The 16,297-nt window shown below is 42.5% G+C and overlaps 1 long non-coding RNA gene across 1 annotated transcript in view; it reads left to right on the top strand.

Annotated features, from left to right (window-relative positions):
- Positions 1–671: 671 nt before the first annotated feature.
- LOC141095361 (uncharacterized) overlaps positions 672–16,297 on the top strand; it is a 139,293-nt gene continuing 123,667 nt past the window's right edge. Inside the window, exon 1 of the long non-coding RNA XR_012233359.1 lies at positions 672–819. This is a non-coding gene — a long non-coding RNA (uncharacterized lncRNA). The remainder of the gene's footprint in view (positions 820–16,297) is intronic.

Raw genomic sequence — 16,297 nt, 5'->3', positions numbered from 1 at the left:
CACCATGTCAAGGTAACCCCTATCGAAGCAGTCCCTATCTAATGTATAATATATAAAAAGTATTAGACAGTTACATGCAAACATACAGTGGTTAGTCTGCAGAGCCAGATCACTACTGAATTAGAAAATGATGTATATATATATATATATATATATATATATAGCTCAAAGTAATAAAGGGAACACAAACAGCCTGTTGCAAATGGAATAGTGTTCCCTTTATTTTTTTGAGCAGTATATACTGTATATATATATATATATATATATATATATATATATAGTGGTGTAGTAACCACTATGTCCCCTAGGGGGCGCTGTGTGGAGGTTCCAAGAGAAAGGATGAGTGGCAGAATCCTGAAGGATGGTTATGTATCTCAAAGTGGGTGGCTTTGAGCTGGAGACTTAGTTATGTGTATTGATCAGCAATGATATTGCTGAAGTGTTATTTCAAGATATAAGGGAGAAGTCTCCAGGTAACTCGGGAGTTGGGCGGGCCAGTTACCTACAAACCCACCCAGGGGTGTGCCTGAAAACGCCTGTAGTAAAAGACTATGTGAGTGTGTGAAGGACCTGTGATGAAGTCATAGTCACGTGACTCTGTGGGTGTGGCTATAGACCATATAATGTGGCCCAGGTAGGTCACATGTGGGGAATGCTGGGACCTGGTTGGTCCAGTGTGGAAGGTCCCGCAGAGATGGAACTTCCTGCCTGGCAGCACATGTGAAGTTGCTGTGAGCAATGGCGATGTGTGCCTGAGAGCTCCCTGGAGGGAATGAACGTGTGCGGAATGCTGAAGCCGCATGAGGAGCCCTGACTTGGGTGAGACAGTTGTGAGGCTAAGAAAGCCTGCGTACTGGACATTGGTAACCAGAGTGAAGCATTATAATGGACGCAATGCTTTTAATGCTGTTAAGTGAACTTTCTGTTGCTGCTGTGGTTTATGAGGTGTGAATAAACCGCAAGAACTGTATAATTTGTTGGAAAATCCTGTGCCGGAACAGGTTTTTGTTCGCTGCAGGCGAGAATCCCCTAAGTAGATGACAGCGCTACCTCACTATATATATATATATATATATATATATGTACATCATTTTCTAATTTAGTAGTGATCTGGCTCTGCAGACTAACCACTGTATATATACACACAGTCGCTGGTCTTCAGAACAGATCGATACTAGATTAGAAGGTTGTGCATATATATATATATATATATATATATATTAGTGTAATATTGCTGTTTCCATTTTTACTATTGGTAAACATTTTCTTTTGTACACTATAAGGAATAAGGTGCTTTTTAAGAAATGTATTAATATTACTCTTTTAAAAGGGTTATATGTATGCACTTGTTTGTCCCTTTTTGAGTGCATTTGCTTTTAAATGATCAATAAAGCTGATAAGAATTGCTTTAAAATTTTGTAAGGTTGCGTTTCTCAGCTATACAGTATTACATCATCTTGGTATATTTGTATGCTCTTTAAAACTGAGAAATACATTTAAAAATGTTGTAGGATTACATTTCTCTGTAATATAATATTAGATGGTCTGGGGTACATTTCTGTGATTTATGACACTCCAAAAAGTGTTAAAATTGTTTACAGTATTCAATTAGTCATCCAAGCAGATCATACTGTCCTTGGGGTTCCCCAGCTCCTAAGCATGAGTAACCCTGATGGTGCAGGTGACACAGAGCGCTTTTGCTAATATTTCTGTTTGTCAGGGGCTTCAGCAGTACCTGAAGCCGGGTCACCTACAGCCCATGCACCTAGGAATCTGGTTCCAGAAAGAAGGTAGAGGCAGGTCCCTCAGCCTCAAGAGGAAGGAGAAGAAGAAACATACACCTTAAGAGGATTACTGTATTACCCTGCTTATAATGTTTCACTTACTTTGTATTTTATGACTGTAAGAGTAGAGCAACTACAGTTTTAAAATATTTGAATGAGGACTGCTAGTTGCTGCCTTTCCTGGGCCTATGGTTTGTCCTTATAATTTTGTCTTGGCTCTGTACTTTGGGCAAAGCCTTTATCAGCGTAGGAATACAGAAACTACATTTTAAAAATATTTGAATGAGGCCTGCTAGCTGTTGCCTTTCAGGGGTTTATGGATGACTGCCCCGCCTTATAATTGTTTCCTTGCTTTGTACTTTGTGCAAAGCCTTTATGAGTGTAGGAGTAGAGCAACTATAGTTTAAAAATATTTCAATGAGACCCAAGAGTTGTTGCCTTTCCGGGCATCTTTGGATGACTCTTTTTATCATCGTTTGGTATCTCTGCACTTTCTGCAAATCCTTTATTAATGTATAAGTGCATAAATCACACTTAGAAAATATTTATGTTCAAAATTTCTTTATGAATTGAAAGATTCATCCATACAGTTTAACATAGTTATTGTTGCATTACGGTGGTATGTAAAACTTACAAAAATGATGAAAAATATTTCTGGATTAGATTACTTATCCATAGTTTGTTATGTGCTTTCTGTCATATTTTGGTGGTATATAACAGTACAAGAAAATTTAAAAAAATTGGCTTGGTTACATATCACTTATTTTGCTGGGTTACATTTCTTACCGATATACTATTCTGTGGTCTGGGGTACATATTTGTCATATATAACACACACAAAAAATTTTGTTGTGTTTTATCTTGCAGCCTTAGAGTATTACGTGGTTTTGTGTACATTTCTAGGATATACAGTATAAAGGTACTGTCACACTAAGAGATATCGCTAGCAATATGGCTATAACTAGTGACGTATAGCGATATTGCTAGCGATATCGCTGTGTCTGATACTTACCTACGACCGGCTCCCCCACTGGTTATCGCTGATCGCGCGAGAACGTTCAGGACTGTTTCTCGTCGTCAGCTTCCTGCGGCGCTTCCTGCTGTGACTACGAGCGACGCATGGAGCCGGGCGGGAGGACGCAGGATCGCCTGGTGTGACAGGTAAGTAGCGACCCCTGTCCCCAGCGATGTCGCTAGTGAGATCTGCCTGTGTGGCAGCTCACTAGCGACCACTTAGCGATGTACCAGCGATCCTGACCGCGTCATATCGCTGGTCAGGATCGCTGGTACATCGCTAAGTGTGACAGTACCTTAACACTTCCAAAAAGTGTAAAAAATTTAGCTGGGTTATGTTTCTTGCTATTAACTAAACACTATTAAACACTATTCCATGTTCTGGGGTACATTTTTTTATGATATATAACACTCCAAAAAAAGTTAAAATGTTTTGCTTTTAAATTTATTACCCATTACTATTCTGTCTTTCTGATACATTTAGTTGGTATACAATCCTCAAAAAATGTCTTCAAAAATGTATTGGTATTGTATTGCTTAACCATAGGGTTTGAGAATATTTCATTGCTATATAAGCCTCAAAAACGTGTTAAAATTTTTTTTTCGACATTATGTTGCTCACCTATAGACTATTCTGTGGTCTGGAGTACATTTCATTGGCATATAAGGCAAACAGTCTGAAAATGTAGCCATTTAGTATTGTGGCCTGTGGGTGGCTGCGTATTTGAGTTTGTGTTTCAATGGCTGGGGTAGGGACAATTGAACAAGGACGTGAACGTGGTTGCTGATGGTGGTTGAAAGTGTGCAACGACATGTGCAGAGTGGGATTCATCTTCTCCTGCATTATGGACAGTGGAATGGCGTGCACGCACAACGGGGAAAAGGCAGTGGTGTCACCTGCGGACACTGCTTCTGGACCTTGGCATTTGGCCCAAAGAATTGGCTGCTTTGCTGTCATGTGCCTAAACATGCTGGTGGTGGTCAGGCTTGTAGTTGTGCCTCCCCTGGTGATGCTGGCATAGCAAATGTTGCAAATGATTTTTCTTGGGTTAACTGGACTATCTTTAAAAAAGCGCCACACTCAGGGATACATAACTTTTGGCCTGTCAACTTCACCCTTGTTGATGCTTTTCGGAACAGTTGCCCGCCTTGTGTCTCTGGCTCCTTATGAGTCTGATGAATCTGGAATGATGAAACATGTCATTAAAATATGGCAAGGACTTCCGCCAGCTACTGAACAGGGAGCACTATGTTTGACTCCCCAAAACTTTGGTGAGGTTGCTCCTTTATCATTGTGCTGACCACATGCTTAACCCCTTCATGACCCAGCCTATTTTGACCTTAATAACCTGGCCATTTTTTGCAATACTGACCAGTGTCCCTTTATGAGGTAATAACTCTGGAATGCTTCAACGCATCTTAGCGATTCTGAGATTGTTTTTTCGTGACATATTGGGCTTCATGTTAGTGGTAAACTTAGGTCGATAATTTTTGCATTTATTTGTGAAAAAAACAGAAATTTGGTGAAAATTTTTTTTTTGTTACGAAGTTATAAGGGTTAAAAGTTGACCAGCGATTTCTCATTTTTACAACAATATTTACAAAACCATTTTTTTTAGGGACCACCTCACATTTGAAGTCACTTTGAGGGGTCTATATGGCAGAAAATACCCAAAAGTGACACCATTCTAAAAACTGCACCCCTCAAGCTACTCAAAACTACATTCTAGGAGATTATTAACCCTTCAGGTGCTTCACAGGAACTAAAGCAACGTGGAAGGAAAAAATGGACATTTTATTTTTTGCACCACAAATTTTCTTTTATCATTAGTTTTTTTCATTTTCACATGGGCTACAGGATAAAATGGATCCTAAAATTTGTTGGGCAATTTCTCCTGAGTACACCGATACCTAATATGTGGTCATAAACCACTGTTTGGGCGCACGGCAGGGCCTGGAAGGGAAGGAGCACCATTTGACTTTTTGAATGGAAAATTCGCTCCAATCGGACACCGTCGCGTTTGGAGAGCCCCTGTGTACCTAAACATTGGAGCTCCCCCACAAGTGACACCATTTTGGAAACTAGACCCCTTAAGGAACTTATCTAGATGTGTAGGGAGCACTTTGAACCCCCAAGTGCTTCACAAAAGTTTATAACGTAGAGCAGTAAAAATAAAAAATCATTTTTTTCCACAAAAATGATTTTTTAGCACGCTATTTTTTATTTTCACAAGGGTAACAGGAGAAATTGGACCACAAAAGTTGTTGTCCAGTTTGTCCTGAGTACGCTGGTACCCCATATGTGGGGGGAACCACTGTTTGGGCGCACGGTAGGGCTCAGAAGGGAAGGAGTGCCATTTGACTTTTTGAAATGAAAATTAGCTCCAATCGTTAGCGGACACCATGTCGTGTTTGGAGAGCCCCTGTGTGCCTAAACTTTGGAGCTCCCCCACAAATGACCCCATTATGGAAACTAGACCCCCTAAGGAACTTATCTAGATGCATAGTGAGCACTCTGAACCCCCAGGTGCTTCACAGAAGTTTATAACGTAGAGCCGTGAAAATAAAAAATATTTTTTTTTCTTAAAAAAAATATTTTTAGTCCGCAATTTTTTATTTTCACAGGGGTACCAGGATAAATTGGACCCCAAAAGTTATTGTACAGTTAGTCCTGAGTACACTGGTACCCCATATGTGGGGGGGACCACTGTTTGGGCACACGTCGGGGCTCAGCAGGGAGGTAGTGACATTTTGAAATGCTGACTTTGATGGCATGGTCTGAGGGTGTCATGTTACATTTGCAGAGCCCCTGTGTGCCTAAACAGTAGAAACCCCCCAGATGTGACCTCATTTTGGAAATTAGACCCCCCAAGGAACTTATCTAGATGTGTGGTGAGCACCTTGAACCCCCAAGTGCTTCACAGAAGTTTATAACGCAGAGCCGTGAAAATAAAAAATCATTTTTTTTTCCTCAAAAAAAAAAAGATTTTTAGCCCGCAATTTTTTTTCACAAGAGTAACAGGATGAATTGGACCCCAAAAGTTGTTGTACAGTTTGTCCTGAGTACGCTGGTACCCCATATATGGGGGGGGACCATTGTTTGGGCACACATCAGGGCTCAGAAGGAAAGTAGTGACATTTTGAAATGCTGACTTTGATGGCATGGTCTGTGGGCATCATGTTACATTTGCAGAGCCCTTGATGTACCTAAACTGTGGAAACCCCCCACAAGTGACCCCATTTTGGAAACTAGACCCCATAAGGAAGTTGCCTAGATGTGTGGTGAGCACACTGAACCCCCAAGTGCTTCACAGAAGATTATAACGCAGAGCCATGAAAATAAAAAATAATTTTTTTTCCTCAAAAAATGATTTTTTAGCTCGCAATTTTTTATTTTCACAAGGGTAACAGGAGAAATTGGACCCCAAAAGTTGTTGTACAGTTTGTCCTGAGTACGCTGATACCCCATATGTGGGGGGGAAACCACTGTATGGGCACACGTCAGGGCTCGGAAAGGAAGTAGTGACATTTTGTAATGCTGACATTGATGGCATGGTGTGCGGGCGTCATGTTACATTTGCAGAGCCCTTGATGTACCTAAACTGTGGAAACCCCCACAAGTGACCCCATTTTGGAAACTAGACCCCATAAGGAAGTTGCCTAGATGTGTAGTGAGCACACTGAACCCCCAAGTGCTTCACAGAAGATTATAACGCAGAGCCATGAAAATAAAAAATAATTTTTTTTTCCTCAAAAAATGATTTTTCAGCTCGCAATTTTTTATTTTCACAAGGGTAACAGGAGAAATTGGACCCCAAAAGTTGTTGTCCAGTTTGTCCTGAGTACGCTGATACCCCATATGTGGGGGGGAACCATTGTTTGGGCACACGTCAGGGCTCGGAATGGAAGTAGTGACGTTTTGAAATGCAGACTTTGATGGAATAGTCTGCGGTCGTCATTACGTTTGCAGAGCCCCTGATGTGCCTAAACAGTGGAAACCCCCCACAAGTGACCCCATTTTGGAAACTAGACCTTCCAAGGAACGTATGTAAGATGTGTTGTGAGCACTTTGAACCCCCAAATGCTTCACAGAAGTTTATAATGCAGAGACGTGAAAATGAAAAAATTATTTTTTTCCACAAAAATAATTTTTTAGCCCACAATTTTTTATTTTCCCAAGGGTTACACGAGAAATTAGTCCCCAAAAGTTGTTGTGCAATTTTTCCTGAGTACGCTGATACCCCATATGTTGGGGTAAACCACTGTTTGTGCACATGTCAGGGCTTGGAAGGGAGGGTGCACCGTTTGACTTTTTGAACGCAAAATTGGCTGGAATCAATGGTTGCACCATGTCGCGTTTGGAGACCCCCTGATGTGCCTAAACAGTGGAAACCCCTCAATTCTAACTCCAACCCTAACCCCAACACACCCCTAACCACAGCCCTAACCCTAATTCCAACCCTAACCCTAATTCCAACCCTAACCCTAATTCCAACCCTAACCCTAATTCCAACCCTAACCCTAATTCCAACCCTAACCCTCTTTCCAACCCTAACCCTTTTTCCAACCCTAACCCTAACCCTCTTTTCAACCCTAACCCTCTTTTCAACCCTAACCCTCTTTTCAACCCTAACCCTAACCCTAATGGATAAATAAAAATAAAAATATTTTCTTTACTTTATTAGTTGTGCCTACCTATGGGGGTGATAATTGGGGGGTTTATTTACTTTATCTTTCATTTTGATCACTGTGAGAGTGATCAAAATGAAAGAATGTAATCTGCAGCCGGCAGATTCGGGCGGGCGCACTGCGCATGCGCCCGCCATTTTCCAAGATGACGGCACCCATGAACCGGACCCGCCGGACACCGGGAGCGACAGGGGGACTTAGAAGGTGCCGGGGGAGGTGAGAGGGGGTGAGGGGGTTATCGGAAGCTGGTGGGGAGCAGAGGGAATGGGAGGGGGGCAGATGATGACAGCGGCGGCAGATCGCCGCTGTCATTCAGTTGCGGGGGGGGCGATCGCCGGTGGGGGGGTGCAATCGGTGTCTCCAGCCATGTCCGATGCTACAGCAGCATCGTCCATGGCTGGATTGTAATATTTCATCAATTTTCATTGATGAAATATTACTATCGCTCTGATTGGCTGTTAAAAGTGAAACAGCCAATCAGAGCGATCATAGCCACGTGGGGGCGAAGCCACGCCCCCTGTGGCAAAGAACAAAGCCCCCTGTATCTGCGGGTCGGGTGACCTTTCAGTGACCTAGGTCACCCGACCCGCAGGGGGGCTTTGAAGTCATGACGCCACATAGGCGTCATGGGTCGTTCTGGCACGACTTTTCATGACGCCTACGTGGCGTCAAAGGTCATGAACGGGTTAATGGGTCCATTAAAGTAGTTATCTACTAATAAATGTCTTCCATTTATTATGAACTTCTTTGAATATGAGGACTGATTAGGCATTGATTTTGTCTGCCACATCCTCAGGTTGGATATCTATCAGCTTGTGGGTTCACGCTAAATTAGTGACAACGCTTTGAGCAGGAGAACCATTTGCCTATAATATTGAAGCTGTGTGTATCAAAGAAATAAATAGGCATCTGTTGCACTCATGATCAGGCCTTCATATGTGGCCCCTAAAAAGCAATGTAAGTAAGCCATGTTGTATCCTAAAGGCAAACATTCCTTTGATTATATTTGTATTATACATACTCAAACACTGTCTTTCAAAAAATTGTTTTGCTTGCGTCCATTTGCACATCACTCACTTGCACTAAATCACTTTTTTATTAGGTCATATATGTGACTTTTTATTATCAAGTGAATTAAAAATTTATTTTATCCATTTACTATTTCCCTCTTATCATTGGGTTGCATACCTAGCTGTATAAGCAAACTGTAAGCATTATCTGCTATCAATCCAACAACCTTTTCACACTGGTCAGGCTTCAAGAGTGGTGTTTCGCGCCCCCTTACAAAGTGGGACAGGAAGCTAGGTCAAAAAGATGTATGTATTTATTGAGCTCTCACAGCAGGCAAAGTCTCCCCTTGCCCATGGTTTTGGCTTCTGTGCTCACCATCAACATCACGTCCACTTGCCTGTAACTTAACATGCACTTTGCTCATTTTAAATTTCATATGATATATCGATGTTGAGAAAACTTTGCAGGATTAGTATCGCAGGAAAATGTGCTCCCCTCAGTTGGACTTGTTACAGTGCATGCGCATTATAGAAATGTTATTTCTAATCAACCAAGTCTGTTTTTTTATTTTGATGCACGATTAGCACAGGATAAATGGCATATAATATTTGCCTGTGGAAAACAATTTGCATGATTACTAGCACAGGAAAATTTGCCCACCTCAGATGAACTTGTTACAGTGCAGTGACAAAATAGTGATGCTATTTCTAACCAACCAACTCTAGCTTTTTTATTTTGATGCACAACTGGTGCAGTATGAATGCCATAAAATAATTCCTTGCTGAAAAAAATTGGCAAGATTACTGGCGCAGGAAAATTTTTCCACCTCAGAACAACTTCTCACAGTGCAGGAGCAAAATAGAGATGCTATTGACAACCAGCCAAGTCTGGCTGCATGTTTTTGACACACAACTGGTGCAGTATAAATGGTGTATAATACTTCCCTGCTGAAAAAATGATGCTTAAATGGAGACAGACTTAATGTAAACATTATCTTGCAGCATTTATTCTCTTTTGTTGACAGAATAAGATTTACATCCAAACTAGCTCCCCTGATGAATCTACATGTGGAAACAGAAAGAGATCATTTAGGGAGGACATTCATCTTGATCATAGGCAGGGTCTCTTGTATGCTGAGATGGCTAATCCCTGACCAATGGGGTGTGACTGCTCCTTATTTTTTAGACGCATAACAGTCATGTAATATGTTCTACAGCTTTATTTGGTTTTGAAAGGTGGTGTGAGGTGCTCTATTTATACATATTCACCTTTAACATTTTTGCTGCTAGTGTGTTGAGCTTATAATTACTCCAGTGGTGTTAATATTCTGATGCATACTTTAACTATCTGGAACGATACACATGATTGAAATACAAGGCTAGAAGGATACAACTTATTTGCAAGAAGCAGACTTGATAAACGAGGAGGAGGTGTCGCATTGTATGTTAGAAAAGCATAAATCTGCACAGAGATTGAAGCTTCAGAGACTGGGAGGACTGTGGAAGCTGTTTGGGTAAGAATACAAGGCGAGAACAAGCTGCATGTGCGAGCTGAAAATGTGGATGAAGTCTTTATGCATCAAATGGCCAAGTTCTCCATAAAATATGACATAGTGTTCATGGGAGATTTCAACTATCCAAACATTTGGGATTCTCAGGCAAAACTAACAGGTCAAGCAAATTCTTATCCTCTCTTGCTGACAACTTTATCTTCCAAAAGGTAGGAGAGAAAACAAGGGGATCTGATATCTTGGATCAAATCCTTATAAACAGGGAGATGGTTGAGGATGAAAGAGTGGCAGGGAACCTAGGAGGTGGCGACCATGCTATTTTAGAATTTTGGATAACTAGAGGAGGAATAATAATAATAATGATAATAATAAATTTTATTTCTATAGCGCCGACATATTCCACAGCACTTTTAATTTCAGAGGGGACTTGTACAGACAATACACTTTACAACATAGCAATAATCACATAGATCATAACAGATACCAAGAGGAATGAGGGCCCTGCTCGCAAACTTACAATCTATGAGGAAAAAAAAGGGAGACACAAAAGGTGGATGGTAACAGTTGCCCTGATTGTATGGACCAGCCATAATGTTAAGTGTGTAACAGTACAGACACAGAGGGCTAATGGATGTATAAAGCATGTGGGAACATGATGCGGGGAACCTGGTTATGATAAAAACTTTTGTCTGTGCCACATGGGGATAGATTAGGTTAATGTGTTGAGGCGGTAGGCCAGTCTGAATAAATGAGTTTTCAGGGCACGCTTAAAATTGTTGGGATTGGGGACTAATCGTATTGACCTGGGAAGTGCATTACAAAGAATTGGCGCAGCACGTGTATAGTCTTTGAGACGGGAGTGGGAGGTTTTGATTATTGTGGATGCTAACATCAGGTCATCAGCAGAATGGAGGGCGTGGGTAGGATGGTATACTGAAGCAAGGGAGGAGATGTAGGGTGGTGCTGAGCCATGGAGAGCTTTGTGGGTGAGGGTAATAAATTTGTACTGGATTCTGGAGTGGATGGATAGCCAGTGTAATGACTGGCACAAGATAGAGGCATCGGTGTAACGATTGGCGAGGAATATGATCCTGGCAGCAGTATTCAAGACAGATTGGAGGGGGGAGAGTTTGGTAAGAGGGAGACCGATTAGAAGAGAGTTACAGTAGTCCAGATGAGAATGAATAAGAGAAACAGTAAGAGTTTTTGCGGAGTCAAAAGTAAGAAAAGGTCGAATTCTAGAAATGTTTCTGAGGTGCAGATAACAAGAGCGAGCCAGAGATCGTATGTGGGGGACAAAGGAAAGCTCGGAGTCAAGTATGACCCCAAGAAAACGGGCATGTTGCTGGGGAGTAATAGTGGAACCACACACGGAAATGGCAATGTCGGGTATAAGTACATTAGTAGTGGGAGGAAACACAAGGAGTTCAGTCTTTGACAGGTTCAGTTTCAGATATAGTGAGGACATGATGTTAGACACAGTGTTTAGACAATCGCTGGTGTTTTCTAGAAAGGCAGGCATGATGTCAGGAGAAGAAGCGTATAATTGGGTGTCATCAGCATAGAGATGGTACTGGAAACCAAATCTACTGGTTGTTTGACCAATAGGGGCAGTGTACAAAGAGAAGAGGAGGGGGCCTAGGACTGATCATTGAGGAACCCCAACAGTAAGGGTAAGATGAGAGGAGGAGGAGCCAGCAAAAGATACAGTAAAGGAGCGGTCTTAGAGATAGGAGGAGAACCAGGAGAGAACAGTGTCCTTGAGGCCAATGGAATGGAGCATAGTGAGGAGGAGCTGATGATCCACAGTGTCGAATGCTGCAGAGAGATCCAAGAGAATTAGCATGGAGTAATGACTAGAGTTGAGCGACTTTGGTCGGATCGGGTTTCGTGAAACCCGAATGAAACAAAATAAGTTTCAGATGAAACTCGTCCGACTAGAGTAAAAAAAGGCGGAGTTTCGTCCGACTTTTATTTCCCATTGACTTGCATTGGGGTCGGGTTTCGGACGAAACTCCGACTTTGTTTTGCTCTAGTCGGATGAGTTTCATCTGAAACTTATTTTGTTTCATTCGGGTTTCACGAAACCCGATCCGACCAAAGTCGCTCAACTCTAGTAATGACTATTTGATTTAGCTGTTAGTAGATCATTAGAGACTTTAGTGAGGGCAGTTTCAGTAGAGTGTAAAGAGCGGAAACCGGATTGGAGAGGGTCGAAAAGAGAGTTATCAAAGAGATGGCGGATAAGACGGGAGTGGACCAGGAGTTTAGAGATGAAGGGAAGATTAGAGACAGGTCTATAGTTAGCGGTAACGTTTTGGTCAAGGGCTGGTTTTTTAAGTAGTGGATGTATGATGGCATGCTTAAATGAGGAGTGAAAGATACCAGAAGAGAGAGAGAGGTTAAATATTTTAGTTAGATGAGGGGTGACAGCAGGGGAAAGGGATTGGAGGAGATGTGACGGAAATGGGTCACTGGTGCAAGTGGTTGGGCGAGAAGATGCAAGGAGCCTGCTTACTTCTTCTTCTGTGACTGGTTCAAAATCAGAGAGTGAGCTAGATGCAGTGGGGGAGGGAGGACAGTGCATGGTATGAGGTGATTGGGAGATAATTTCCTGCCAGATCTGGTCAATTTTTTTTCTTTGAAGTAATTGGCCAGATCATCAGCTCGAAGCTCCGTGGTTGGGGCCTGTACTCTTGGGTTGAGTAGAGAATGAAAAGTGTCAAAGAGACGTTTAGGGTTATTGGACAATGAGTTGATGAGGGTGTTGAAATAGGTTTGTTTTGAGAGGTGAAGGCCAGTGTTGTATGTTCGAAGAATAAGCTTATAATGGATGAAATCTTCTGGTAGGTTGGATTTTCTCCACAGACGTTCGGCGCACCTGGAGCACCTAGGCCTGTATGTTTCTATAAATATGGACAGTGGGGGTGGCCTGAGCAGCCTGGCAGTTCTTGATAGAGAATGAAAGAAGGTTGTGGTCAGAGAGCGGGAAGGGGAGTTTGCAAAATTATCCACTGCACAAAGCCGAGAGAAGACCAAGTGGAGGGAGTTTCCGTCTTCATGCGTTGGAGAATTAGTAAGCTGCAAAAGGCCAAATGAGGAGGTTAGATAAAAGGTGAGTAGCAGATTGGGAGAGGGGAAGAGCAATGGGGATGTTGAAATCGCCCATGATGAGGGTAGGGATGTCACAGGAGAGAAAATGTGGAAGCCAAGTAGCAAAATGATCCTGGAACTGATGGGAGGGGCTGGGAGGACGATATACCACCGCCACTCGCATGGAGAAGGGGGTGTAGAGTCTGACGGCATGGACCTCAAAAGAAGGGAAGACAAGTGAGGGTACTTGAGGGATAACCTGAAAGGTACATTTTGGTGATAGGAGCAGACCAACGCCTCCACCTGCTCTATTGTCTAATCTTGGGGTATGAGAGAAATGTAGTCCACCAAATGAAAGAGCAGCAGCAGCGGTAGTGTCTGATTGCTGGATCCAGGTTTCAGTAAGAGCCAGAAGGTTAAGAGAATTAGAAAGGAAAAAGTCAGGAATGAAGGCGAGTTTGTTACACACTGAGTGAGAATTCCAAAGTGCACAATTAAGAGAGACATATGGCATGCAGGGAATATTAATAAGATTAGAGGGGATTCTGAGTGTAGCAGTTGGGGGGGTTTGACTTTCTATAACATGGGGGACCAGGGTTGGGAGCAATGTCTCCTGTGACTAGGAGAGGGAGGATAGAAAGAGTGAGCAGATGGTTAAGTGATTTGTGAGAGCGTCTCTGATGTTGAATGGTGGGACTGAATTGATCTGTGCTGTGCAGCAATGTGAAAAGAGCGTGAGTGCTATACATAGGAGAGGAAAGGAGTGAGGGACCAATATGGATGGAGTGTAGAGTTAATGCCAGGGCGGTGGATGTGTGTGAATGCAGCGGCCAGGATATAAATTATGAAAATGCATATGGTAAATATTTGTGGTAGTCCAAATATACAGGGAATAGATATATTTGTCTTACTTGTCTCCTGCCCTGTCTAACTGCCATGTTACAACTGCCAGCGCACTTCGATTCCTGAACATAAATGCCCCCCTGCATAAATGCATCCCCAGGCTAGCTCTGAATTTATAGAAGGCCAGTTGTTGTGAGTTCATTTTCTGGTCTGCCAGTTGTGAGTTCTCCTTCCAGGCTCCCCTGGTAGTAACAGGAGGTATTGAGTGTCATGAACTCATTTTCTGCTCCACCAGTTGAGAGTTCCCCTTCCGTTCTCCCTTTGGTGGTGACAGGAGGTAGTGCGGTTGGTTTAAGTGGTAGTGATCTGCCACCTGATGAGGAAGATAACGATTGGATCTCTGGAGTATCAGACTGGATATAAGACAGTCGACACCCTATCCGGGTGCTGGTGATTCAGTCTGCTTCTCAGGTCCTGGACTTCAGCTCTCTTCCAGTCTTCTCAAGTTAAGTTTGTTTTTTGCTAATGTTTACACTTACGCTTGTTGATCAATTCAGTTTTTTGTGTAATCAGCCTGCCCCTGCTGGGGCTATGCTGAAATTCCACTCCTATTAATCAGTATTTGCCAATCTGCTTTTTGTCCCTTATTAGATTGGCCTCTTTTTTGCTCTGTCTCAGAATATTTCAGAGTGCTGATATAAGTTTAGAAGTCTAGTGACTTCAGGGTTAATTTTGCTATCAGAAGTGTTGGACAATATTTTTGTTGGTTTTTTTTTGGCAGATTGCAGACAGTGTCTTTCCTTTTCTGTCCTTTTTAGTTAGCCGGGCCCCATCATTTGCTCAGCCTATTTTCCTGCCTTTGTTTGTATTTTCATCTTGTTTCACCTTCAATACATGTGGGGGGCTGTCTTTCCTTTGGGGTCTGCTCTGGGGCAGTTAGTTTTCCTCTTTTCCTGCTTTAGGCTTATGTAGTTCTCCGGTTGTGATGAGGCATCTAGGACCAACGTAGGAATGCTCCACGGCTGCTGCTAGCTGTGCGGCTAAGATCTGGGACCTGCAATCTGCATAGTTACCAACTTGTCTGGTTTTCTGAGAGTTAGCTTGTTGTCTTTTTTTCCTCCTCGGTTTCCCATTCATAACAGAATCACCAGCCATACCGCAGATTCTAGGGTACTCAAAAGCAGGAAAGAATTGTTAGAGAAAGAAAAAAAAAGTGTCAGAATTTTTTTGTTTTTATTATGTATTTTTTTCCTCTTTTTCTCTGGGGCCATAGGAGGAATTTTTTTCCTAATGGAGATTAAGAAACTGTGATCATGTGGAGCAGCTTGCTGCTGAAGTACAGGGAACTTCCACCTACCTTATACAGTCACATGCTGCTGAACCCAAGATTCCTACTCCTGATGTGTTTTCTGGGGATCGGTTTAAATTTCTGAATTTTAAGAATAATTGTAAATTATTTCTTGCTTTGAAGCCTAACTCATCAGGGAGCTCTGTGCAGCAGGTTAAAATTGTCATCTCCTTGCTGCGCGGTGATCCCCAAGATTGGGCTTTTTCTCTGACACCTGAAAATCCTATTCTGACTAATGTGGATGCATTTTTTCAGGCCTTGGGGTTGTTGTATGATGAACCTAATGCCATTGATCAAGCTGAGAGAACCCTGTTGGCATTAAGCCAGGGTCAGGATCCTGCAGAGTTGTACTGTCAAAAATTCCAAAAGTGGGCGGTCCTTACTACATGGAATGATAGTGCATTGGCAGCTCTCTTTCGGAAAGGTTTGTCAGAGACCGTAAAATATGTTATGGTGGGATTTCCTGTTCCCTCTGGTCTGGATGGCTCTATGTCATTAGCCATTCTAGTTGATTGGCGTTTATGTGAATGTAAAACTACACGGGAGGCGCTGCCACCTTTTGAACAAATGTCTGAACCTATGCAATGTGATGGGGTTTTGTCTAGGGCGCAACGTTGAGAGTTTAGAAGGCATAATAAGCTGTGTTTTTTCTGTGGAGACGCCTCTCATACTATTTCTGTCTGCCCTAAACGAGAGAAACGTTTTGCACACACATTTGCTGTGGGCAGTATACAACCTAAGTTCCTTTTGGCAATTACTCTGATCTGCTCCTTGTCCACATTTTCCACTGAGGCTTTTGTGGATTCAGGAGCAGCTCAGAATCTGATGGATTTGGACTTTGCTAAACGCTGAGGTTTGTCCATGACGCCTCTGCAGACGCCCATTCCTTTGAGGGGTATTGATGCCACTCCTTTGGCGGAGAATAAACCCCAGTTTTGTACCCAGGTGATAATGCGAGTTGCCCCAGACCACCAAGAAAATTGTAAATTTTTGGTGCTGCATAAT

This window comes from Dendrobates tinctorius, unplaced genomic scaffold (assembly GCF_039654945.1).
Source record: "Dendrobates tinctorius isolate UK_male_01 unplaced genomic scaffold, ASM3965494v1 ptg000069l, whole genome shotgun sequence".
Classification (NCBI taxonomy): domain Eukaryota; kingdom Metazoa; phylum Chordata; class Amphibia; order Anura; family Dendrobatidae; genus Dendrobates; species Dendrobates tinctorius.
Note: the sequence above shows the minus strand (reverse complement) of the source record. Positions and strands in the feature narration are given on the sequence as shown.